Genomic DNA, 27,801 nt, shown 5'->3' on the forward strand with positions numbered 1-27,801 from the left:
GTGTTTTGGAAATTCTTATGTTACCCTTCTCACACAACACAACAATAGCAGCAGCTGCACACCCTGTCCCTTCCTACTAAGTAATACAGAGATGAGAGTTATCTTCATATGTGTCTCTGGAGCCTTAAGTCAACAGTTAGTTTTCCTTTTTTATTTTTATTTTTTGGCATTTGTTAATTCCTGAGAGCAGCTGATCATCAACAAGCAAAAAATGTATGCTCTTCCCACCTCTGACATATATGAGTAAGATGGTTCTATGGCAGTATTTGTAAAGTGTGCTGTTTCTTTCTTTCAGCATTTATAATAATAATTATTTTAAAAAATGAGTTTTCTTTTTTAAGTGAGAGGAGCAGAAGTAGTGAGAGACTCTTGCACGCACCCCGACCAGCCAGGATCCACCTGGCAACCACCATCTGAGGCCAATGCTAACCAATCGAGCCACTGGCTGTGGGAAGGGAAGAGGGAGAGAAGGGGGGAGAGGGAGGGGAAGAGAAGCAGATGATCGCTTCTCCTGTGTGCCCTGACAGGGAATTGAACCCGGGATTTCATATTCCAGTCTGATGCTCTATCCACTGAGACACCAGCCAGGGCCTATAAAAATTCAAGTTTTTGTACAAAAGTATGAAACAAGTCATAAAGTAAGGCTTTTTTAAAGTTAAATGTGAATGAACTATTTGTCATTTTAAGAGAAATTAAACATCGAGTCATTTTTACCTTCAGTATTATACTAATTTCAATCTTCCTTAAAGATCATGTAGGAAAGGGCCATAACAACTAAGATCTCAGGTGGGGAAAGCATTTATTTTTCAATTAAACTGTGAAAGATAAAATAGTAAACATTTTTTAAAGATCTGTCTGTTCTCTTAGGGAATATAATCAAGAGGCACTGAACATTTTTTGGGAAGAGCACAGCCTTGGGTCGTTGGTTATTTCAAATACACTGGAAACTTCAATAATAAGCAATTCCAGAACCAAGCTTGGTATTTGTTTAGATTTGATCCATTTTTTGATGCCACTTAGTAAGAAGCAATGAGTGGGAGAAGCTATTTGAGGCAAAAATAGTAAAGATCAAGATGGAATCCAGAGTGGATAAAAATTGCCTTAAGGATTGATACTAGTTGGGACTTAGTGGTAATGGCATTTCAATCAACTAATTTTTCAAAAGTTAGGTAGGCAAATTGGTGAAATGGTTATGACACTATTGAACTCGATCTGTCTATTGGACACAATTCCAACCATACTCTAAGTAGGTTTTTTCTTTCTTTCCTTGTTTTTCCTTTAGAAATTAATAAGCTGATTCTAAAATTTATATGAAAACATCAAGGAACTAGAACATGTAAAATGGCCTTTAAAAAGAAAAATAAAGCTTGAGGCCTACTACTACTTTAATTCAAGACTTATCATCAAGCCATGTTACCAAGGAGGTACGATATTGACATAGTATGGACACATAGATCAGTAGAAGAGACTAGAGAGCTTAGACCCACATTGATCTGGCCAACCTTTTAATGAGAGCACCAAAAAAATTAATGCAGAAAGAAAATTCTTAACAAATGGTGCTAGAACAACTGCATATGAATATGGAAATCAATGAACCTCAAACTCTGCGTTTCCCTGCACACACACAAACATAGTGATGGGTCATAGGCCTAAATGAAACAGTGAGAAACATAAACTAGACTAAAAGAACATCTTTAGGTTTGTTTGTTTGTTTTCAGAGACAGTGTCAGAGAGAGGGATAGATAGGGACTGACAGACAGGAACAGAGAGATGACAAGCATCAATCATTAGTTTTTTGTTGTGACACCTTAGTTGTTCATTGATTGCTTCCTTATATGTGCCTTGACCGTGGGCCTTCAGTAGACCAAGTAACCCCTTGCTCTAGCCAGAGATCTTGGGTCCAAACTGGTGAACTTTGCTCAAACCAGATGAGCCCGCGCTCAAGCTGGCGACCTCGGGGTCTCGAACCTGGGTCCTCTGCATCCCAGTCCGACACTCTATTCACTGCACCACTGCCTGGTCAGGCGAATCTTTAGGTATTTATGTGTTGGTAAAAGTTTTTTAGATAGAACAAGAGAGCAATAACCATAAAAAGTTTTGATAAATTATAATTAATCAGAACTTAAAACTTCTTTAAATACATAATTTAGAAAATTAATTGATAATCCAGACACTAGAGGAAAATATTCAGAAGACATACAGTGTGGAAAATGACTAGTGTTCAGGATAAATTAAAAATACCTACAATTCAACAATAAAAGGATAAAAGAAACAACAAAAATTTGCTAATGAGTTGAACAGTCACTTTACCAAGGAATGTGTACAAATGGACAGTAAACATATGAAAGTATTAATCTTCATTAATCTTTACTACTAATCTTCAGGGAAATACAAATTAGAATCATGCATGATGAGATACTGTTACATACCCACCAAATAACAAACATTAAAAATACCACCATATCAGACCACATGAAATATTGAAGAGGATGTGAAGCAAGTGAAATTTCTTATGTTGGTGGGAGAGTAAAATGATGCAACCACTTTGCAAAATGATCTGACAGTTTTTTATAAAACTATGTATACATATTCCCTATCACTAATTCTACTTTTAAGTCTTTTTCCAAGAGAGATGAGAGGATATATCTACAAAAATATTTCTATAAGAATGTTCATAACAGCTTTATTCATAACAGCCCAAATCTTGTAAATACCTCAGGTTCATCAATGGATCATATATATTCATACAATGGAATATGTTCAGTAGTAAAGAAGAGAGAAAGAACTACTGATACAGAGAAAAGGTATGGCTGAATTTCAAAAACAGATGCTGAGAGAAAGCCTTACATAGAAGAGGACATACTGTATGTTTCCATTTATATGAAGTTACATTCTAGGCAAAACTTATTTTAGTGGAAAAAAAATCAGAATTGTGATTGCCTCTTGTGAAGTTCAGGGAATAAGGAAGAGAGATTTACTTGGAAAGGTCATGATGAGACTTTCTAGAATGATGATAATATTTTATATATTGGTAAGAGTTTGGGTTGCTTAGCTGTATGTATTTGTCAAAACTTATCAAATGGCCCCTTTATAATTTATACATAGTTAAATATACAAGTATTACTTAAAATGAAGTTAAAATTTACACAAGTTTAGCTTCCTGTAAAATAGTCTTTTTTAATCTGGGTCCCCTGGGACCCTTAGATGAGCTGTAGTATATATACTAAATCCTTTGAAATTGTATGTAAACTGTGGAAGGGGGATACAAAGTGTTAACAAAATTTTCAAGAAAAATTTAACAATTTTTTTTTTTTTTTTTTAAAGGTGGAAACGGGGAGAGACAGTCAGACAGACTCCCGCATGCACCCGACCGGGATCCACCCGGCACGCCCACCAGGGGCGACGCTCTGCCCACCAGGGGCCGATGCTCTGCCCCTCCAGACCAGAGCCACTCTAGCGCCTGGGGCAGAGGCCAAGGAGCCATCCCCAGCTCCCGGGCCATCCTCGCTCCAATGGAGCCTCGGCTGCGAGAGGGGAAGAGAGAGACAGAGAGGAAGGGGAGCGGGTGGAGAAGCAAATGGGCGCATCTCCTATGTGCCCTGGCCGGGAATCGAACCCGGGTCCCCCGCACGCCAGGCTGACGCTCTACCGCTGAGCCAACCGGCCAGGGCGAAAAATTTAACAAATTTTAAGAAACATCTATAGAATTATCTTTTAGATTAATAAAGTGAGTCCTAAATTTATTTTGACTACAAAGTACTAGTAGTATTTACCTTTTTTTAAATTTAGAAATTAAATTTAATACAGTGACATTGATCAATAAGAGTACTTAGGTTTCAGGTCAACATTTCTATATATTGAACTGTTGATTATGTTGTGTGCCCATCACCCAAAGTCAAATCATTATCCATCACTGTATATTTGTTTCTCTATACACTTTTAAGTTTGGATTTATTCAGAATTTTCGGTATCATACTTTTTTTACATTTAATTTGTGGTGATGATTTACTCATACTTTAATTAATGAACAACAATTCTGATATAGCCCCCAATATCTGTTCTAAAGGTTGTTCTACTGAACAGATATACTAATATTTTGATGGCTACTCTGCAAGCCAAGTAACCAGAGATATCACACACACATAGGGTGGGGCCAAAGTAAGTTTACAGTTGTTCATATGGAAAATATAGTAGTAGCTAATAATAAATGAACAAGCTCTGTGTTTCACATACTTTCAACTGCAAACCTGCTTTTGCCCACCCTGTATTTATAGATAATCTCAAAGATTCAAAATTGAGTTGCTCAATGTCAATACAAAACACACTGCTCCAAGAATGTTTATTATTTATATCTTTATTATTTATTATTTTTGTTAGGTTATATTGTCTTCCCACTGTCATTTGTTAATTATAAATTATATTTTGAGCACTGCCTCTAGTAATAGTGGCTAAATTTCTTTGTTTATAGAAAACTATGTGTGTTTGTGTGTGTGTGTGTGTGTGTGTGTGTGCGTGCATGTATATATATATATATATATATATATATATATATACACACACACATGCAAAACACACACTCAACCACTGAGCTACACTCCCTTGTATATATATATATATATATACACTCCCTTGTGTGTGTGTGTGTGTGTGTGTGTGTGTATATATATACACCATGCATTCTGTGCTTCAGAAAAATCATTAAGGCTACAATTAGGATTTAGTAATGATTTCCAGAAATAATTCCCAACTATTAGGACTTGTTCAAAATTGTGATGTTTTATAATTAAGGAAAAATATTAGATTTGTGAGAACTCTTTGTTAATGCCTCCTGTTAATTTACATCTAATTGTCAGGGTCCTTTTGAGACCCATTGATATATTAGAGTAACAACATTTAAGAATTCAAAAACATGTTGTTTTGGTTTTAAAATGTAGGTGCTAAATCTGAGGCCTCACAAAAATCAAAAAAGAAAAACAAAGTTACACAATTAAAGCAGAAAAAGGTTAATAACTAATCAAACCATATTTTTTATATTTCATAAAATAAGTGCTATTATGTTTCAAGGGTAATAACATTGATCTTCTCAGAGAATATAAGAAAAAATGACACTTCTGCCTATTATTTGAAATGATTACAAGTATGAAATATTTCATTCTCATAAATTACATTTAATAATAGCATATGACTGAATATCTTGCCCTCAGATCTGATCAGTGTCCAAATGCTGTACTGCTTTTGATGAAGGGCAAATTTAGGTAGATTCCATATTCCATTTCACATTGTATTAAAACCAGGACCATCAATTTCAGTCGGGTGCCATATTTGATCTTAATAGTAACATGATTTTAAAGGTCAGCTTTAGCTATGCCCATAAAAACGTTATGGAACAAGAAATGCTTTGACTAAGTTATATTTTCATTTGGTTTTTTTAAAGCAAAACTTTTAATCATGTAAAATACATTATTCTATTCCTCTTTTGTTTTGACTAGCTGAATTACTTGCTCATGAAATGCCATTTTCCTTAAAAAATAGTCTATAGAAAAATTGTTAAGTGGGTTGCATAGGAGTGATTCATTAGTTGTCATTAATAGTGAAATACTTAAGCTTAATAACCTTCACAAAATGGTTTGGTTATAGGAGTAAAAGTTCCCAAGGAAGCGAGTCTAATTAGTGAGTTTCCAGTGGTGGCATATTTCCTGGTTCTATGTCTTTACAGCATTTTCTACAAAATCCTGATTGTTTCACTCCTAATTATCTATGTGAGGTCAGCTAATCTATAGTTTTATGACTTGGAATTCTTTTTTCCAGCACTTAGAGCCTTTCATGGTATTTGCAGTAGTTCTAGGGCCTAGAAATGTGTAAGAAAATAGTCTGCAAGATAGAAAGTTGGACTACTTAACCTACAGAGATAATGTGTGTATTGTTAAAACTCAGGCAAAGGAAACTGATATTTTGACACTCATGCTTCTAATAGTAAAGATAGTTCTGATCCGTAAAAGTTTAAGCAAGAATCACTTAAACTGGGATTTGTGATGTTATCAACACTGCTTACCATAAGAAAGACTATATTGCTTATTGTGAGAGAGAATGTGTGTATGTGTGGTTCTTTCTTTCTTTTTTTTTAAGATGTATTGAGATGTCATGGCAACAACTTAAACTGGCAACACAAACTTCTTCAAAATAAGCAGTTTTCAGAAGAGGCACTTTATTTCTAGCTTCTAGCTTCAGTTGTTTATTTTATATATTTAGTAGGGTCACATTAGCACATTGTAACAGTACTGTAGGCAGGAAGGAGACAGCTGGAAATCTTAAAGACTTTTTGTCATTTTAATGTTTTTGTTTGTTTGTTTGAGGTCAATAGTTTAGGAGTCTATACAAAGCAATGTCAAAGGGATCACTGGTATGCATACCTTTCAGCAGCTGAGATGTAGGAAAAATGAACATTTCCATATAGTATTTAATGGCTATAATGACACTTAAAACTCTGATGTAATCCAATTAACAGCCTAAAATTTTTCACTCTCAGTGGCACACTTGTTTCTCTGATTTTTGTCTTGCAACTGAAGATATCTTAATATAATTTGCCCTTATATCTGCCATAGTTATAGCACTACTGTGCCCAAATACCTTCGAGAGAAAATGCCTAAATATGTTCCTACCCTTCATTTTCCACATATTTTCTCCCATTTGAATTAGATATGGAGTGAGGTGGAGAATAGCTCAGATACTGTTTGTTTTCAAAATCTTTTGGGGCAGTAATTTTGAGAGAGCTATAGATTAGCTCTGTTAGGATGCAAGTATGACAAGTCCACTTGTAGCCATTATTGTCATGAGAAAAATAGTCTATGATATTAACTAGAGGAAGGAGAGCTCCACACAATTTTCCACGCTTGGCTTCATTTGTTTTATGTCCCATTATGTTTGTGTGTTTGGGTGTGTGTGAGTTTTGTAGTGGGGTAGGTATGGTGTGGAATAGGTGGGCTTTAGACAGCCGCAGTATTGATTGTTAAAAGGAAGGTCAATGTTGAAAAAGACTTTTAGTAATGTATTGTCACATGGTTGGAAGTACAAGTCATGGTCTTTGTAAATGTAATCATTTTTCAGTAATTTAGCCAAATTCTACTGAGTATTTTATGTACCATCCATTTACTAGAGATTTATAAACAAAAGATGAATACATAATCTCTTCTTTAAGATTCTTTTAATTGAGAAAATGAGAGATGGAACATTTGCATCTCATACAGTACATTATCATGATGCTATCATAGCAACATGTAGAAGATACTTTGGGAGCACAACAAATAGGCACCAGGCGTAAACTGGACTCTCACAGAAATCCTCCTGAAAGAGTTGATAATAAGTGATATTAAACCAAGAGGTAACAACATATGTCAAAAGAATGAATTCCACATTTAAGCACCTAAAAGTAATGCAGAAGTTCACAGAAGTTAGAGTGGTAGAGTGATGTATTAAGAGATGGAATTTGAGGAGATCCTTCTGGGTCTGGGTCACACAGGGCCTTGTATGTCCTATTGAAGATTGTATCTTAAAATTCAGGACAGTCACTGAGGAATGAATTTAGCTATGGCAAGCTTTGTACTTTAAAACAATTCCTCTACCTGCAAGATGGAGAACAGATTAGATAGGGATAGGACTAGAGATGGGGGGCTAGTCACAAAGTTGCTTTCATTATATAAGCAGGGCCTAAGTGAGCAGCAGTGGATGGTGATGGAGATAACCGAGTTCAAGAAATACTAGTGTGGTAGAACTGAGAGTAGTTGTTAACGAATTGGATGTCAACAGTAAGTGACAGAGGGGTATAATGGGTAATGGTCAGGTTTCTCTCTTGGACATGCTATCAGATACTGAGCCAGGGGAGACAAGAGTCTTAGAGTAGGGTGGGGAAGAGACAGAGCTCTATTGTATGCCTTTTTAGGATTCTGGGAAAACATACTAATGAAAGTGAGTTTCTCAAAAATGGAAGTTCAGTTATTTGAAGAAATTCATTTAAAAGGATAATAAACATACAAAATAGCATCTTAGAAAACATTTATAGAGAAGCAAACAGTTCACATGCATACTCTCTTTCTACTATTACTGCTTCCTCTGTCTTTATCATGAAACTGAAATCTAGAAGGCCATAGGAGGAAGAGGATGGAAAGGAGGACAGACAGAACCAAGATGAATCTAGTAAAGAGAGGACAGCAGTAGTTGGCTCTCAAGACAGCAGCCGTCTCATCTGTGTGTTGCTGAATATTTAGTTTCCTGATGTCTTTGGCTAATTTGACATTTCTAGGTCCACTCTATCTCTTATTCAATATGGCCAGGTTGATCTTTGGATCTTTCTAGCTCTATTGTTTTCTCATCATGGGAAGGCAGGGTGGAATAAGTGAAATGGGTTAGTGGAACCAGGGAAAAGGGCAATAACCCCTAAACTAGAGCTATGCTCTGCGCTTCTAAGAATTTAAAATGAAGGTAAAAAATCCAGTCCCACAACTACTTAGTGATAATTCTACCTAATAGATGGGTCAATTAAAGAGAGAATTTGGGGACTAGGAGTCTGAAAACAGGGTGGTGGGGCTGGTGGAGGAAGTGAGGACAATGCTAGGTAACAATTGTTTTACTATTTTGCCTATATATGATAAGGGCAGAGACGGTGAGGCTCAGAGTCTATGGAAAGATGAAGTTCTTTCAGGTGCTATTGCCAACTTTGTGTCTGATGGGAAATACCTCACAATACATTTTGTAGTTATCACTCAGGATCTAAGATAAAAATTTACTACAATTCAGATTTTTCCAAATGACTCAAACCAACCTAATTCTGTTTGAGAGATTTTTATTTTTATGTTTCTGGCTCTGAGTAGAAAGACAAGTTAACCTAAGAGTACTATAAGACAGAAGGAGCCTGGATTATGGAATATATTGTGGCACATGGTCAACATACCAGCACAGAACTGTGTTTCTTTCACACAAAGAGACCAAAAGTTGGGATGCAAACTAACATTCTGACATTTACTCTGCTGTGTATAGATGGTTGGTCTAGCCACAGCCATGCTGGGAAGTCTAGTTAGCAGAATCAAGGAGATACTGAGAAGTGTACGCACTCTTCCATGATGCAACCCAGCAATTGTCACTGCTTTTCCACTATTACCGCCTCCACCTTTTTGGTTAGAACTTTGTCACATGGCAACCCTTGGCTCTAAAGGAGATCAGACATTATAGTCTTTATTGTAGTGGTCATACACTTGCTAAAGTTTGGGAATTCCATTATTAAAGGAAATAGAGAAAAAAGATAGTGGGAAAAACTATTTATCTCTGCTATCTGAGTCAAAGCATATATTCAGGAAGGGTAAAGAATCATCAAAGTGTATTGAAATTACTGGCTATAAATATCTGGCCAGTTAAACATGATTCTTAATTAAAGTTCTTTTAAAATAATTTTTCTAAGGTTTTCAGAAGGTATGATTTTAAGCCAAAATAAAGAGTAGCTTTTAAACAAAGCAATGAAGAGAATTTATTGATCATAAACTTGTTGCTACCAAGTCTGTCTATTAAAATATTTTTTAGTTTTATAGCATTAATGCAGACCTTAGAGTTTATAGTTAATCACTGAGTTTGACTTTCAGGGTTTATAAACCCTAAATTCTTCTCACAAAAAGGAACAGCTTTGCAATACATTTTCTATTATCTAACTCTCTTTTCCAAAATAAAAACCTGGGCAACAAAATACTAATCACTACTAAATTAAGATGTTTACTTAATTCTTAAGTAGTATTCATGCTTCTTATATTAATAAAATAGATTTTGATATGGTGCCTCCTATAAATGTTAGTTTTTTTGGGGGGGTTGTTTAATTTTTCTCATGAATTATATTCAGTTATGTTCAATGAGTGGTTTCCTGATATTTTGTATTATTGTTTTATTGTTAATTTTAATGCAGCACCTTAACTAGAAAATGAAGTCTGAGGATTAAATGGTGTTATATTTATCTCTTGGCTCTGAAATAAGTTTATAACACTCAGTTTCATTTTCAGAGATGAAATTTCTTTAAGGAGAATGTTGAGGAGGTTCTTGAATGGATTATTTTTTGTGTCTAATTTTTTTTTCACCCACATTTTGGCAAAGAATGTTCTGTGAGCTCAGCATTTCAGGCGTCTCCTACATTTTTACAGCCTCTGATCCAGCACTAGATATAATATTATTTAGAAGATATTTATCTTGATTTACAGAGGTGTTGCTCAGATCCTGGAAAAATAGCCTAAAGTTGCAAGAAGTTAAGAAGGAAGTCAAAGAAAGGACTCATGAAATAACTAGGGGACATATGCAAAAAGGCTTCCAAAAGATTCTCCTGACAGCTTCTAGATTTGGAGAGACTCTTCTAGGACAGTTACATTGATATTGACTATTTATCCTGTGCCTCTTATTGGAAGGCTTGATGATGCACCAGGTGACCATTTGTTGTTGTTTTATTTTGTTTTCCTGAGCTAATACAGAGAATTCATTTTGTAAGGTCATTGTTTTTGATTGCCATCTACTGTCCAGGATTTTCCCAGCATGCTTGCAGTTCTGATCCTATAGCAGAGTGTCCTGCCTGCCCTGTTCTGGTCAGCCTTTCAATTTCAGATATTGTAATGGCACAATCCTCTTTAATCCATATAAGGACTAAACCAATGTCAGAAGTGACATATTGCATTAGAAAAATGCATTCATTTCCAAAGCCATTGAAAAGCAAAGATAGGTCTTGAGCTAATTCATAGCACTCTAAAAACTTGATAGAGAAAGAGATAGCAACCTGGGCTATATACTCCCTGGCCCTGACCACAAATGGATTTACCTGATTCCAACTAATTGAATGTGAACAACAAAGGGGAGAGTAGGGCAGTGAGCAAAGAATCTTATCAGTTGTAACTGTTCTAAGAAAGGAAATGCAATTTCCTGATAGTTAAGAGTCTGTGTAAATCTTGGTGACGTATTTTATAGCCCTGCTAATGAAATGTGTTTTAGTAATCTAACTGCTGTTATCCTGGTCTTGGCCACAATGCAAAGCTGCATTTAAGAAGTCTGTGTTTGTTAAGAACATCAAGTGGTTTTCAGAAAGTTAAACTTTGCTAGACAGTGTGTTTTCTCTGTTGAAAATAATTGATGCAGTAGACTCTTTCATTTAAAAAGTGCAATCTTACAGGAGAGGAGGGGGGAGTATGCTGGGAGGGCAAGGGTGCTACCTCAATTGGCCATTAAATTATGGAACAGAAATGATAAGGATTCAAAAGGAATTAAATTGGTATTTAAGAGATCAGCCACACAAGCACTATAATGGTGGAGGCTCTTATCTACCATGGTTTGAGGGTTAGTTTGCCAGTTTTTATCTATGTTACTACTGGAAACTACTCTACCTCCCTCGATATCTATCTCCCCCCCCATGTAAATTGTTTCTAACAATATTTATTTTATAGAATTATTAGGAGGACTAAGGGAAAGTATAAACACAATGGTCCCTCATAGAATGTAATAAGCAAATGCTAGTAAATGTTGCTAAGCATAGTGCTTAGTATGTGTTGTTAATATGAATGGTATTATGTGTTTGGTATCTGTAATTTTAGTTTTTATTACTGGAATCATCAGCTATAAGCATGCATATTCAGCTATCTGAAACACAAAGCTGATTGTTTTCTTTACAATTCCAGAAGAAAGTATGTCAAAAGATTTTTGAAATTAAGATAATGTGATCTGACGTACCCAAATTCTTGGATCTAAGATTCTAAGATTCTTTGATGTGAGGAGCCACAGTAAATGCTGCCCTGCATACAAGACATCATGACATCTTCATGATTTGTCACAGCCTTGTGACCTGGGATTCTGCAAAGCCACTTCTTTTCTTAGTTAAAATACATAATCCATGCATAAAGAAGAACATGATATTTTTGACTATTTGCCAAAGTATATATTGTTTGAATAAATATTTGCTTATTAGTAACTCATAATATATAATGTTTCTGTTTCTAAAAATGACTTTAGCTATTTTATTGGGTAATAAAACTAATAGATTTTTTGGTTAGCATTTCCTGTTCATTCCTATTTTAACATATCACTACACATTTTGTCTCCCACAGTGACTTCTAAATGTCTATAATTCTAACCAGTTGCAGTGTTGATTTAATAATAAGTGTCAGTTCATTGCATTTGTTTTTATTGTAATTTGTTGTTTGAGTCTTTCATTTCCCATCCTCACTTCTATTTCCTCCATACTCTATGTAGCCTTGACAAATACCCCATAGTAATTTATATTTGTATGCTTTATTTTTTAAAATAATACTTAAGTGTAGACTTCTTTTATTTATTAGATTTTCTTGAATGTATTTATATTAATATAGCATAGCTATGTCATTACTTCTTACTATTCCATAGTATTCCATATTGTACATCTGCCTCATTGTATTTATTTAGTCTCCTAAAATTAAACCCTTAGATTACCTCTGATTCCTTGCTATTATAGAATCCCTGAAGCAAAAGCACTCAGGCATAACCCCTATGGAACTGTGAGCATTTCTCTCAGGTACACACTCAGGAGTGGAATTATTGAACAGAGGCTCTGTGTAGACACAGTTGCCCTATGTTCTATCAGATTGTTTCCCATACGCTTTTACCAGTTCAGATTCTCAACAGAAGTATGTAAAGGTTTCCGCTGAAATTTTTTTTTTATTTTTCATCTTGAATAATTGATGGAAAAAAGGAAAACTAGACCCATTTACTTTTAGAGTTGTGTTTTAAAGAGGATGGAAATGGCTCTGACAATACTAACATAAGCTTTTTGTGGTTTCTGGCAATGTATACATTTGATATTAGTGTGTCCTCAAGATACAAAAGCATGAATATGACTGAATCTGGAGCAAAGTATGTAAATAAGTACTTTAATTTGTCTTTGAAAAAATGCAAGCTCTGATTATTATATCATTATATAATAGTAGTACATTCTAAGGAGACATTTTAAAATAACTGACCCTAATGAATGATGATGTCTCAGCAAATTCTTAAGCAGTTCCAGGAATGGTGGTGTTTTATAATTGAAACCATACTCAATTGTGAATTCGCTAAGTAATTCGAGGGGAAAATTCATGTCCTCTTTGCTCACATATTTAAAACATGATATATAATATTTTTGTCTTTTTATGCAGGTATAATTATATTCTTGCCTGAGTAGAATTTTTGTATTTTATTTATTTTATATTGGAGCTTTGGAACCCGAAAGGCCCTGGGAGAATTACAAATGATATCAAGTTAGGGGACATTACTTAAGTGAAAACATATGATGCTTCTAGCTACTGTTGAACTTTCCTATTTTCTTTGATTTTCTTGTACATGATTTCTGGACTTTGCTCAGCTTCCTTGTTAACTTCTTTCCAACCCCTAGAATCTAACCCTTCCCCTAGCATGGTTCTGAAATTGCTTTCTTCAAGCCCAGACCATTTATTGCTAAATATAAAAGGCTTTCTTTCAGTCTTCATGTTAAAAATTTTTTTTAGCTTTTGATGTTCTTATAATACCATATTTCATTTTAAAACTTGTTTCACTTGACCTTTTGATCCTTTACTATTTGCCTCTCCTCTTGCCTCTCCATCTCTCCATTTGCTTTCCTTGTTTTACTTGTCCCATGCCCTACTTACCCTATTGCTTAATATTAGACATTTTCAGGTCATAATTGCTGGCCCTCCTCTATGAAAATTTTAGATTTATGTCATAAAGGCTAATTGCACAAGTACAGGGTGGGTGTAGATGGGATTGGATACCATTCCTCTTTTGATACATGCCCAAGAATTTTAGGTGTAAAAAAAATCATTGTGTTTCAAAATTGAAGCAACTCCACTGTACCCCTCACTAGTCATGATATCTTTTAACTTATTCTAATTTCTGAGCACATATTTAATGGTAATACTGCTAAACCTGGGTATATCCAGAAGAGAAGGCCATAATAAGGAAGAGAATAGAATCTATTTGGTAAGAGGAATGATTAAGGAAACTAGGAGTTTTTACCTTGAGAATAGAGGACCAAGGATATGCTTGATAACTGACTTCAAGTATTTATATACATTACCAGTGTGTGCAAGAGCAAGACTTATTTTGTTGTGTTCCAGGTTACAGTGGAAGTGCAAATGGATGGAACTTTTAAAATGAAATATTTGAATAAGGAAGTACTGAATAATAATTAAGCCTCTCTATTCCAATAATAGAATATAAAAGTTTCGTATTACTAAAATTGGAGAGGAGAAAGTTATTTTTCTTGGATATTGCTTTGAATGCAAACTTTAATTAAATTACTTCCATAATCCTTTGCAATTCAAAGCTCCTCTTCAGTTGCTTCTGGTTCTTTCACTGGTGTGGCCATTCTTCTATTCATCTAACTCCAAACTTAAGAATAATTTTTTTAAATTTATTTTTATGTACCTCTTAAAGTAATATTTAAGGAACTATTTATCAATTCCCAAAATAACTTTCACAGCTTGCTCTGCTACTTTTTCTCAACTTTATTCCTCTAGATTGGTACAGTAGGCTTCCAGTGGTCCACTCTAGTCCCCAGTCTTCTCTACATTCAAACAGGTGACCTATAAGGCAGATGCCCCTTAACATTATGCTCAACAGAGGAGAGTAGCTAAAAGCTCTGCCGAAACCTCTGTTCACTAATTTTATCTAACTCAGACTCTCTAGTATCTGACTGCAGTGTAATGATTTTACTACATTTGTAATGGTTTTACTACATTTCACCACTACATGTCTTTCTGTCTGTTTAAACTAACTCGATTGTTCTCCTTTCTTAAAAAAAATATTCCTAGGCCTGACCTGTGGTGGTGCAGTGGATAAGGCATGGACCTGAAACGCTGAGGTCACAGGTTCGAAACCCTGTGTTTGCCCGGGCAAGGCACATATGGGAGTTGATGCTTCCTGCTCCTCTCCCCCTTCTCTCTCTCTCTCTCTCTCTCTCTCTCTCTCTCTCTCTCCTCAAACAAAATAAAAAGCAAACAAAACAAAACAAAAAATACTCCTAAAGTGTTACCCCACTTGTTTTAGAGATCAGTGGGTCTGACACTTTGCTGCTACTAGTTTAGAAACTCCTACTTCTGCTTCCCATGCTTTGAAATATTTTTTTACCTCTCCTCTCTTTGGGAGAACCACAACAGGTGTAGTAGCAGCAGTGGCGGCAGCATCTGGATCTCTATGATACAAAACAGCCACAGTCCTTTTGCGAAACAGTAAAATATCTCCCAATTTATCACTAAAGGGCTTTTAGCTAAGGAAATGAAACACAAGTAATTATCAATTATTTACCCCAACTCAATGCAGATTCATAACCTGATGAACCAAAGTTTCAGGTGAGACAGAAATAGTACTATCTGTGTAAAGCATATACCCTATCCAGAAGTAATTACATTCAATCTTCATTATTTATGGATCCTATATTTCTGAATTCACTTTATCTGATGGAATTTATTTGTAATCCCCAAATCAATCTTTGTACTGTTTTGGTGTTCATTTGTGGGCCAGTGTAGTATGCTGATAAATTTCAGTTGCATGACTCATAGATTCCTAGTTGAGGTTGAACAAAGTGATACTCTGCCTTTTTGCTTCAATTCTGATACTGTAAACAAGTGTCCTTGTTATGATCCATTTAATGCTACATTTTCTACTATTTTTTCCATTTTGTTGGTGATTTTGCTGTTTAAAGAATGCAGGCAGAGGGCTGAAATGTTGTCTAGTGTTCTAAGCTCAAGAAGAATGTAATGTGTGTTAGATAATCTTTGTTCAGTCATAACTTACAGTACTGTTGGTCAGGAGTTTAATGCTGATGAGTCAAATTTATTTAATAAGGTGTCTTTGAACCAGACACACATAAAACAAGGTGATTAGTTGATGAAAATATTGTGAACAGAGTCTTGCAGGAACTTAACTGTATATTTTGCTTAGGAACAATGTTTTAGCACTAGGGATTTATTGTTCATACTGACTTGATAGAGTATACCTACAGCATATAGGGAGAATTGACTGGACACTCACTCTTTCTAACTAGTGCATGTGTAAAACACATCCTTAACATGGAAAGACAATTAGCATTATCTACTCCTTTAATTAATAACAAATGTAATTTGGAGCAAGGGAATAGAGGAATGTAGAACACACTCCTTTTGCCAGTCAAAGGTCATGACATCATTTAAAAAGTAAGTGCTACATCAAGCTATGTGCAACCTGCCAAAGATGAAAAACTGTATTGGAATTAGCAAAAAGAAGAAGTAGGAGAAAAACAAGGAGAAATAAAAGGAGAAGGAAGACATATAGCTAAGATAATGGTGAGTTCAATAAATTAATGAGAAAAGCTAGATTGTCAAGCTGATGAAAATAAAAATCATAATTCAGCTAGCAGAGAGGCTTTTAATGACTGTGCTGTTTAAAGCTTGTGTTTCATTTAATTTTACAGCAATGAAAGATAAGGAAAACAATATCATTACCACAATTGCATTTAGGGACAGGAAACTATCTTAAGAAATATTTTTCAAGTTACCATTCCAGCTTGTCCTCACCTCCAAGTGTTTTAGTTCAAAGATTTCATTTTTTTTTTTTTTTTTTTCATTTTTCCGAAGCTGGAAACGGGGAAGCAGTCAGACAGACTCTCACATGCGCCCCACCGGGATCCACCCGGCATGCCCACCAGGGGGTGATGTTCTGCCCCTCTGGGGTGTTGCTCTGTTGCATCCAGAGCCATTCTAGGACCTGAGGCAGAGGCCACAGAGCCATCCCCAGAGCCTGGGCCATCTTTGCTCCAATGGAGCCTCGGCTGCGAGAGGGGAAGAGAGAGACAGAGAGAAAGGAGAGGGGGAGGGGTGGAGAAGCAGATGGGCGCTTCTCCTGTGTGCCCTGGCTGGAAATCGAACCTGGGACTCCTGCACGCCAGGCCGACACTCTACCACTGAGCCAACCGGCCAGGGCCAGTTCAAAGATTTCTATTTCAGTCTCTAACACATGCCAACCCTGCCAACAGTTGGCCTCGGGAGAATTGGAAAGTAGAGGCAGAATGTTGGGTAAACTAGTGTTTTTTAGGTTTGCTCACTTGTATTGGGGCAGCACCATGTGTAGTCTATGGAAGGCTGTGGGTGCTTGCCCTCAGGGCAGCAGATTACAAATTGTGGATTGTCTTCCTGCTTGGGAGGGGCCGTTGTCTGCTATTGCTTGCTGGAGAAGGGTTTTTTCTACCAGCCTGTTTTTCAGGGAGAGTTGGGGGTATGGGGGAGAGAGAGAGCGCACAAGCTGAGGGGCTTGGGAGCCCTGAGATTTCAGCCCGGCCTGTTTCGTTGAGGAACCCGGCTGAGGCTGGTGGAGGGCCTATGAGTTCAGTTGAGTCCAGAATTGCTGAGGGGCTAGGGAGCCCTGAGAGAGGGAGGAGGTCTTCCCTGCCTGCTTGCTCTTCTGCCGTTATGAGACGCTAATAAACGGGATGGCCCACCATTTTTTGGCTACACAGTTCCTTTATCATCTGCCCAAGTCCAGTGGGAACCTGCATCTGCATGGCCATGGCGGTGGCCACTGGCCTTACACAGAAGAAAAAGGCCCTTTATGTGGTTGCACAGAGGCAGATGCACAGGAAGCTGCGCTGTGTCTACACTTTGCAGGGAAAGAAGGAGAGCAGAGAAGGGACTGAGAAGGCACATGGGAGAGAATAAGGGAGGGAACGAGCCACTGTGAAGCTGCTGTGACAACAGCTTCTTAGCATATGAATTTTATTTTTGTGTGTGCATTCTTTTCTAAACCTTACCACCTACAAGGGACTAGAATCTGCAGACCACTGAGAGTTTTCTTTAGAAAAGCTATGTTATAGACACTGGAGGAAAATGATACAATTTTCTGTTTGGTTGTATTTTGATTGTTATGATCTGAAAAGTCTTGACTATAGCACTTGCTTTATTTCCTCCCCATTTCTTCCCACTGAAAATTTCTTTCAATCAAAATTTTTATTCTATTATATAATTTTGATAATGAAGCCATGGGACTGTAAAAGAGGCCTTTATTAGGGTGGTCTCCTTTCATAACTGCAGTACGGTACCTTTGAAATGTAATGGTGTCTAGTAAATTATATCTCTGACGTCTGTCTGCACCATTTGAAATAGAGGGCCATTATAACTGTTTAGGTGTGTGAGGCTCTTACTTAAAGAAAGAGGGGTTGGAATAATAACTGTTTCACTAATAATTAGTTTTCACATAGTAGAATGAATGTGAAAAAGTATTTTATATTCAATGGACTTGGACTCTAATATAATATGAAGAATTTAGGAGGAGAAGAATGGTGGGAGTTTGCCCTCAAAAGAAGATGGAGAAAGGACAAGGGAACTCTTCTCGGTTTTAGCCTTTACACGTTTTGGATTTGATAGAGAAATGTTCTCCTGGTCTTGCAACAGCAGGTGTTCAGAAGTCACAGAGCATAGTAAAAACTAGAAGCACCTGACATCAAAGAGAACACAAAGGTTCCCATTTTAGTTAGGAGTTTCAGATCTGGAGTGTCTGTGGCAGGGACAAGCATTTTAGCTTTTATAACCTTCCTGACTTACTGTATGACTGACATTTGGTAGAGATGGTTTGCCCAAGTTCGGTGCCTTTAGATGATTGTTTATTAGTTTTTGAGACTACTCCCATCGAGCCCTAAGACTTCTGTGTTTGTCAGCATTGTGAAGTATGTATGCACTTGTTCACAGTTGGGTTGGAATTGCAGATGACTATAGCAGATATAATACAAGGTCCTCTGCTAAACAAGTCAATGATATGTCACATGAGAGGAATGCATTAGGGCATTGATCATGATTGATTTAGAAATGACAATTAATGCAAGCATTCATGGACATTAGTGTCTGGAACTAAATGTTGTGATCTCCATCACATTCTGAAACTTGAGACAAAGGTACCTACTCTGTATTCTCACGAGCAGACTAATTTCTGTAAAGCAGAATCAATACATATAGAGTTGACATAATTATTTTAACATGGGTATCTGTTTTTCATTTATAGTCTTTAGGAGGCAAAATTATATATATGATTTCACTGAACTAATCAACAGTATGTGAGTTAACTGTAACTAATGATATCACATTGTATATGAAGAATCTTATTGTCATTTTTGTTTCCAGAATTTATTGGCTGAAATCATTCCTCATAGAAGAATTTTTCCTTTGTGACTAATTTACTGAGATTTCTTTCAATTTGGAAGTTTGTCTTTATGACCAAAAGCTATTTTCCATATGAATCTAGTTGAGATGTCACTTTTTTCAAACTTGCTGCCTTATTCCTGAAAAAGAGCCATTTGATCAGTTCCTAAATATATCTTCCAGCAATTGGGTTCTGTTAGATGCTGTTGCATATTCTCCTCTCTTAAAAATCTCCATGGTATCTCTGGAGAGAAGAGAAGCCTTATGTTGGTCAAATAATTTCTCAGTGTGGATCCAAATGGTATTGCAACTTGGTTCTCTAGACTGGGACAGAATGAATATAATGAGCGTAATTTACTTGGTGATGGGGAACTTTGTTATATATTTGATGATGTTGACTCTGGCTATCACTGTAGAGCAATCATGATGATAAAAGTGATTATGATCATCTTTCACTTATTAACCACATTCTATATGCCAGATTCTATGTTCAGTTCTTTATGTGAATAATTTTGTTTAATCCTCACATTATCTTCATTTTCTAGACAGGAATAGAAAGCTCATTAAAGCTATGTAAAATGCCAACAACCCAGTGCTTTAGTGTCAGAACTAGGTTTCTTCCTCATGTCTGATTGATTTCAAAACTTCCTTTTAACCTTTGCACATTAAAAGATACAGGATATCAAAAAAGTAAAATGCATACTTGGCTCATTCAAGTAAATTAATGTGACTTGGGTGAGTGGAACACAACAGAAAGTCGTAGGTCCTCTGGTCAACTAGATTATTACTTCTCAAATTATAATGTATACAGAGTTATTTGAGGAGCTTGATAAATTTTCAGATTCTGATTCAGTGGTTGTGGGATGGGTCCCAGGATTCCACATTTATAACAAGCTCCCAGGTGTGGCCAGTCTGGTGTCTGTGGACCACAATTTGAAAGTAAAGGACCTTTAGACACATTGCCCTGGCCAAATAGAACAAGTCATCTGGCCTGGATAGCCCACGTAGGGGTGACACTCAGGTAGGCCAGAGAAACATACTGTGAGAGTTGCAAGGGAACTTTGCAATCTTCCTCATTTTCTTAAGATGAACATTGTCAGACCCTAAAATTAATCAGTTATTTACCTGAATCCCCTCACTTCATTAATGACAGAGCTCAGAGTAGAAAACAAATGTCTAGACTCTGAGTTAAATAATTTTAAGTGCTACACTTTGCTGCCTGTCTTACTGGTGAAGTTATGATAGTTTTTGTTTGTTTGTTTGTTTGTTTTTTTCTGCTTTACGTTTTTATCTCTCTGCTAAAAGGGGAATGCAAGGTGTGTAAATGTGTGAAATCCTGATTAATTGGGTTTTCTGTTTCTTTGGTTCTGGTCTAACAGGGCTTTCTGTTCTAAAACCAAATTATTTTTTAAAATGTATCTTTTTTTTAATTTTTATTTATTCATTTTAGAGAGGAGAGGGAGAGACAGAGAGAGAGAAAGAGAGAGAGAGAGAGAGAGAGAGGAGAGACAGAGAGAGAGAGAAGGGGGGAGGAGCTGGAAGTATCAACTCCCATATGTGCCTTGACCAGGCAAGCCCAGGGTTTCGAACTGGCGACCTCAGCATTTCCAGGTTGACGCTTTATCCACTGCGCCACCACAGGTCAGGGAAAATGTATTTTGAGTATTTGAGTATTCAAGCCAAGGGCTAGTTCAGTAAGCATTCTTTTAATTTCCAAATTTAATGACAGAATTACTTCCCAGTGTTCAGGACATCTCCTTTTCTCAGTCATTCAGCAAATCTTCATTGAGCATCTACTATGTACACCAGGTACTCTGATAGGTGCTGAGGACAGAGCTGTTAATAAAAGAGTTTCTCCCCTGAAGGTGCTTCTACAAAAGGAGAAGGCTGTTATTTATGCAGATTTATTTCCTAGTCTATGTACTAAATTACCACAAATTTAGCAGCTAAAACCAACATCCATTAATGATCTTGTTCTGTGGGTCAGGAGTCCAGATGGGCTCTAATTCTTGGTAATGGGCAAACAAAAGAACAAAAGGCCAAGTTTTCCTGTTATAATAAATAGTCTGGGAAATAACCATAAAATGAAAGCCTCACCCCAAACATTCTTTTCCCTATGACATGAAAAAGTCTTAGATTCTACCCTGATGTGTGCCTGTGCTTTGTTTTGTGTAACTGGCTTTCAGAGCTTCTTTCTAATCTGAAAAGATAGCAATCAGAGTACATGACATTAAAAGTTGCTATCTACCACCCTTGTTCTATCTAGTTTTCCTTTAAATAAAACAATGGTTTGAATAGAACAAACACTAAGAAGTTTTGTTTTAAATATGGAGTATAAGATGTTATACCCATTCCCTAAGCTTCAGCCCCTTACCTGTGCTGGAGTGGTCTATCAGTGCTCCCTTTGTAAAGCAGGAGTACGGTACACAAAGCAATTGTTGAAAAATGCTATTTTTGATTTTTTGAAATACAGTGGTACCTTGAGGTACAAGTTTAATTAGTTCTGTAACTGAGCTTGTAAGTCAGTCAATTCGTATATCAAACAATTTACTCCCATTTAAAATAACTGAAATAAATTTAATCCGTTCCAGCCCTGTGAAACATCCCCAAACCATCCTAAATTATGAAAAAGACATGTTTTTAATTAAGAAACACACATGTATACTTTACCAATGCATAACAGAATATATGAAATAAAAGAAAAAAGTGTTATTTCGTACTGTATTCTTACCTTGGAGACAGAGGAGTGCGGCTAAGGAAGGTGAATGGTGGAGGAGGAGGGAGGGAGGAAGGGATGCAGGCACTGTAGACACGTAAACTAAAACTGCACTTTCTTAACACTAAATGTAAACTAAAACTGCATTTTCTTTATTTAAAATGAAACAACAAAAAACTTAATTGTAAAAAAATGTACTTTCTTAACTTTAAACTTAACCTAAGCTTAACATTATGTATTTTTCATTTAATCATCATGTGTTTGCCTTTTTGGCTGCACTTTTGGCACTTTTACTTGCAGGACGTTTGAATAAAAATCTATCCAAAGAGGTTTGCTTTTGCCTGCCTTTAAAAATGTTATGGAAATGTGACAAGTGTCATTAAAAAGTGCTGAAGCACGACCAGTTGAAACTTTTTCTGGGTATTTCTTTTCAATGAAACTTGAAAGCGTCTTCCACATTGCCAGCATGTCTTTCATTTCACTTGTAGAAATCACTTCCTCCAACTCTGCCTCCTCCTCACTACTAATCTCTTGCAGAAGCTCCGTATGTTGCATCATCTGTAGCTCCTTCAACTCCTCAGTTGAGAATTCCTCGTCATGTTCCTCGACTAGCTCGTTTACGTCACCCTCATCTACCTCCAGACCCATCAACTTTCCGAGGGACACAATCTCTTCCAACGCTTCTACCTCAGTCTCAGTCTCTGGTTCGAATCCTTTGAAGTCCCTGTCTGCAACAACATCAGGCCGTAACTTTTTCCATGTCAAGTTCAAGGTTCTTCTTGTAATCTCTTGCCATGCCAAGTCAATAATGCGTAAACATATCATGATGTTGTAGTGATCTTTCCAAAACTCTCGAAGGGTTAGATTTGTATTCTCAGTCATCTCAAAGCAGCAGTGAAACAAGTGCTTTGTGTAAAGCTTTTTAAAGTTGGAAATGACCTGCTGATCCATAGGTTGCAAGATTGAAGTTGTGTTGGGTGGGAGGTAGAGGACTTTCATGAATTTGAACTCATTGAGAATGTCATCTTCAAGACCAGGTGGGTGGGCTGGAGCATTATCAAGGATTAGTAATGCCTTCATCGGGAGTTTATTTTCTTGAAGATATTTCTTCACTTGCAGGACCAAAGATGAGATTTACCCATTCAATAAAAACTGCCATGTAATCCATGCCCTAGCATTGGCATGCCACATAACCTGCAGTTTTTCTTTAAGAATCTTCTGAGTCTTAAAGGTTTGAGGGCTTTCGGAATGATACATTAGCAGTGGCTTTACGTTACAGTCACCACTAGCATTTGCACACAATGCAAGGGTCAGACAGTCCTTCATGTGTTTATGGCCTGGCAGCTTCTCCTCTGTGTTGATGAAAGTCCTCCAGGGCATTTTTTCCCAAAACAATCCTGTTTTGTCACAGTTGAACACTTGTTGGGGGATGTAGCCTTCCTTTGCAATAAGCGCAGCAAAATGTGCGATGTACTCCTCAGCTGCCTTTATCTTCAGCACTCACAGCTTCACCATGCCTCACCACCGAGTGGATGCCAGATCTCTTCTTGAAATTTTCTAACCAGCCGTGACTTGCCTTAAACATATCTTCTGCTGCTTCTTTTGAGGTTGATGGTTCTTTCTTCTTCAAGTCGCTGGAGATAATACGTGCCTTTTTGCATATTACAGTCTCTGTCACTGTATCTCCTGCCAGCTCTTTCTCTTTCACCCACACCAGCAGAAGTATCTCCATTTCTTCATGGATATTTGTCCTTAATTGGGACAGAATTGTAGTTCCTTTCACTGGATTTGTGCTTTTGATGGCACTCGTTTGTTTAAGGATGGTACAAATTGTAGATGTATTGCGGTCGTACAGCCTTGCCAGTTCAATCACTCGTATACCACACTCATGTTTTTCTATTATTTCTTGCTTTACTTCTATCGACATCATTCTCTTATTCTTCTCACCACTGTCCTTTACATTTACTTTCTTTGGCCCCATGATAGCACACAAAAAAAGTTAGTAAAAAATGATTCAAGAACAAGTACAGCGCACGAGATTCGACTTGATTCTGTGGGTAACACGTGAGAAAGAACTAGATGCTGGTGTTGTGCTGCCGATACTGGACCCATGCACCAATGCGCCAACTAGTGGCAGCTTCCCGAATCACAACTTGTATCTTGGAATTTCGCTCAGATCTCGAACAGAAATGCGACTGAGTTGCAGCTTGTATCTTAAAACAATTCTTATGTTGGTCTGCTCGTATCTCAAGGTACCACTGTATATGGAACTATAGCCTGATGTTTCATTTCTCACTTCTGCCAGGGTTCTGACAAGGACCTGTTAGGGACACCAACACAGAGGTGCTAGTGTTGATGATACTTCTAGTCAGTGTCCTAGTTTCCTCCTTTGTGTCCTTTTATAGGTAAATATGAGGGTACATAGCAGTCACTTTTAGTTCCATTTTTATTTCATACCTTACAAGGGTTTTTTTTTGTTGTTTTTTTTTTTTTTTTGTATTTTTCCGAAGCTGGAAACGAGGAGAGACAGTCAGACAGACTTCCGCATGCACCCGACCGGGATCCACCCGGCACGCCCACGGGGGGGGGGGCGCTCTGCCCACCAGGGGGCGACTCTCTGCCCACCAGGGGGCGATGCTCTGTCCCTCCAGGGCGTCGCTCTGTTGCGACCAGAGCCACTCTAGCGCCTGGGGCAGAGGCCAAGGAGCCATCCCCAGCGCCTGGGCCATCTTTGCTCCAATGGAGCCTCGCTGCGGGAGGGGAAGAGAGAGACAGAGAGGAAGGAGAGGGGGAGGGGTGGAGAAGCAGATGGGCACTTCTCCTGTGTACCCTGGCCGGGAATCAAACCCGGGACCCCTTGCACGCCAGGCCGACGCTCTACCACTGAGCCAACCGGCCAGGGCCCATACCTTACAAGTTTTAAACTTACATTCTGTATGGGTATCAAGCTGTCCACCAGAAGGCCTAAAAAATTATGACAGAGATTGACACATTTCCTTGTGAAGTCCACAGAAGGCAGAGTAAATGTCTAAGCAACTCTTTATTGTATAGCAACCAGCAGTGGAAGAGCAAAGTCAGTAACTTCCATTGTTCATATGGCACCTTTGGGAGAATTGTTTTTGCTAGTGAAAGAGAACCCATACACAAGAGATTAAATAAACAAACAACAAAATAAGTATAGCATGTAGCTAATAGAGCCCCTTTTTATGGGAAATCATAGGTTGTATTCAACTTTCAGAAACAGAATTCATGATTCAAGGCTGAGTCGATCACCTGCTAGGCAGCCTGTACATTGTGTAAGCATTGTGCAGGTGATAGAAATTCTTAGACTTTTATCTCTCCTTCCTCTTGATTATAATCTGGAAAAGAAGAAGTCATTTAAAATTAACCAAACTCTTTTAATATCTTGAATGAAGGATCCTTTTGAATTAAATACATGCTCAAATTTCAGGGTATTACAAATAAAATATCTAAAATTGGTAACTATTTCAAATCAAAAACATATGTTTTCACATTTCCAATGTTATTTACATTATCTTAAGCTTACACAGAACTATGAGTAAAGATTTTTAATGTGTCCTTAGTGTTCTTTAAGATGATATGTTCATAAGTTAAATAAAAAAATTAAAAATTTGGCCTGATAAACTGTTTTGTGCCAACACTCAATCTAAATTATTTTTGAGGAGCTTTTAAAATTTTATTATCGAAATTGTTCTACTAAAAGTAGCTACACTAATCTATACCATTATCTCTGTGAAAGGCATGCATGATTGTCGGTGAGTTCAGGCATTTGAATACTAATATAAAAAAAACAAGCAAAACAAAACAAAAAACTACCAGCAAAATTACAGAAAACATTAGAAGGAAGAAAATTCACATCACTACCGCCTAAGTTTAAAACAATTTTTTAATTCACTTGTATTATCAATATATCTGTTAATATAATTTAAAAGTTGCATTCTTTTTTTTTTTTTTTTTTTTGTACTTTTCTGAAGCTGGAACCGGGGAGAGACAGTCAGACAGACTCCCGCATGCGCCCGACCGGGATTCACCCAGCACGCCCACCAGGGGCAACGCTCTGCCCACCAGGGGGCGATGCTCTGCCCCTCTGGGGTGTCACTCTGCCGCGACCAGAGCCACTCCAGCGCCTGGGGTAGAGGCCAAGGAGCCATCCCCAGCGCCCGGGTCATCTTTGCTCCAATGGAGCCTTGGCTGCGGGAGGGGAAGAGAGAGACAGAGAGGAAGGAGGGGGTGGGGGTGGAGAAGCAAATGGGCGCTTCTCCTATGTGCCCTGGCTGGGAATCCAACCCGGGTCCCCCGCACGCCAGGCTGATGCTCTACCGCTGAGCCAACCGGCCAGGGCAAAAGTTGCATTCTTAATGTACCTTTTTTGTTCTGTTTTTTTTTGTTTAACTTCATGTAATGAACATTGTTTCAGGATAGCCCATGGGCTTCAAAAATACTATATAAGTTTTGCATAGCAATAAGTTTGTTAAATGATGCTTTATTTACTTAATGCTTTCCTAATTATTGGGCTATTCCTTTGTTTTTAATATAATTGATGAAAGGGTCACAGTGAATATATGCTCCTTATATATTTTTAAGATATTCATTTAATACATTTTATATAAAAATAACACTTAACAAATAAGACTTGCCTTGCCTGACTGGTGGTGGTACAGTCGATAGAGCGTCAACCTAAGATGCTGAGGTCCCAGGTCTGTAACCCTGAGATCGCTGGCTTGAGTGCAGGCTCACCAGCTTGAGTGAAGAGTCACCAGCTTGAATGCAGAGTCGCCAGTTTGAGCCCAGGGTCACCAGATTGAGCTCAAAGGTCACTGTCTTGAAGTCCAAGGTCTCTGACTTGAGCAAGAGGTGACTGACTTGGTTTGCCCCTCCCAATCAAGGCACATATGAGAAGCAATCAGTGAACAACTAAAGTACAGCTACTATGAGTTGATGCTTCTCCTTTCCTGTCTCTCTGTCTCTTTCTTGCTAAAAAAAATAAATAAGTGAAAATAATACTTGCCTTTTATAAAGAATTCAGGCAACTCAAAAAAATTATATAGAAATGATAGGAAATAGGCAACAAAGCATAAGAATAACACCTACATGCTGCCTTATAACTAATCATTATATTAAAGATTTTGAAGACACATATATCTGTTTTGTAATTTATAATATAAATATAAAGATAGGTTTATAGAGGTTTTAATTTTTGTAATACTGGATTTTAATTTGATGATTATAATTTAATTTTACATTTAATTTATAATATTACATTTAGTTTTTCTTAAATATTGAAAAAGACAAGGGAATCTTGAGGAATTACTGTATTATAAATATTACCACAGGTTTTATTTTATAAAAGATAATTCTAACTAAAAAAGAGACTATGAATGCAATATTGACATTAGGATCCTCATTATTTTCAATTTTACATTTTTTTTTTTTGCATTTTTCTGAAGTTGGAAACGGGGAGGCAGTCAGACAGAATCCCGCATGCGCCCAACCAGGATCCACCCGGCATGCCCCCCAGGGGGCAATGCTCGGCCCACCTGGGGTGTCACTCTGTTGCAACCAGAGCCATTCTAGCGCCTGAGGCAGAGGCCACAGAGCCATCCTCAGTGCCTGGGCCAACCCTGCTCCAATGGAGCCCCAGTTGTGGGAAAGGAAGAGAGAGACAGAGAAGAAGGAGAGGGGGAGGGGCGGAGAAGCAGATGGGCGCTTCTCCTGTGTGCCCTGGCCGGGAATCGAACCTGGGAATCCCACATGCCAGGTTGATGCTCTACCACTGAGCCAACTTGCCAAGGCCCAATTTTACATTTTTAACTTTAAACCATTCTGATGAATTTCCTTGCTGTGAAAATGGAAATATTGGAACCTAGAACTTTCTACATACTTACTTCT

The sequence above is a fragment of the Saccopteryx leptura genome, chromosome 4, assembly GCF_036850995.1.
Source record: "Saccopteryx leptura isolate mSacLep1 chromosome 4, mSacLep1_pri_phased_curated, whole genome shotgun sequence".
NCBI lineage: Eukaryota > Metazoa > Chordata > Mammalia > Chiroptera > Emballonuridae > Saccopteryx > Saccopteryx leptura.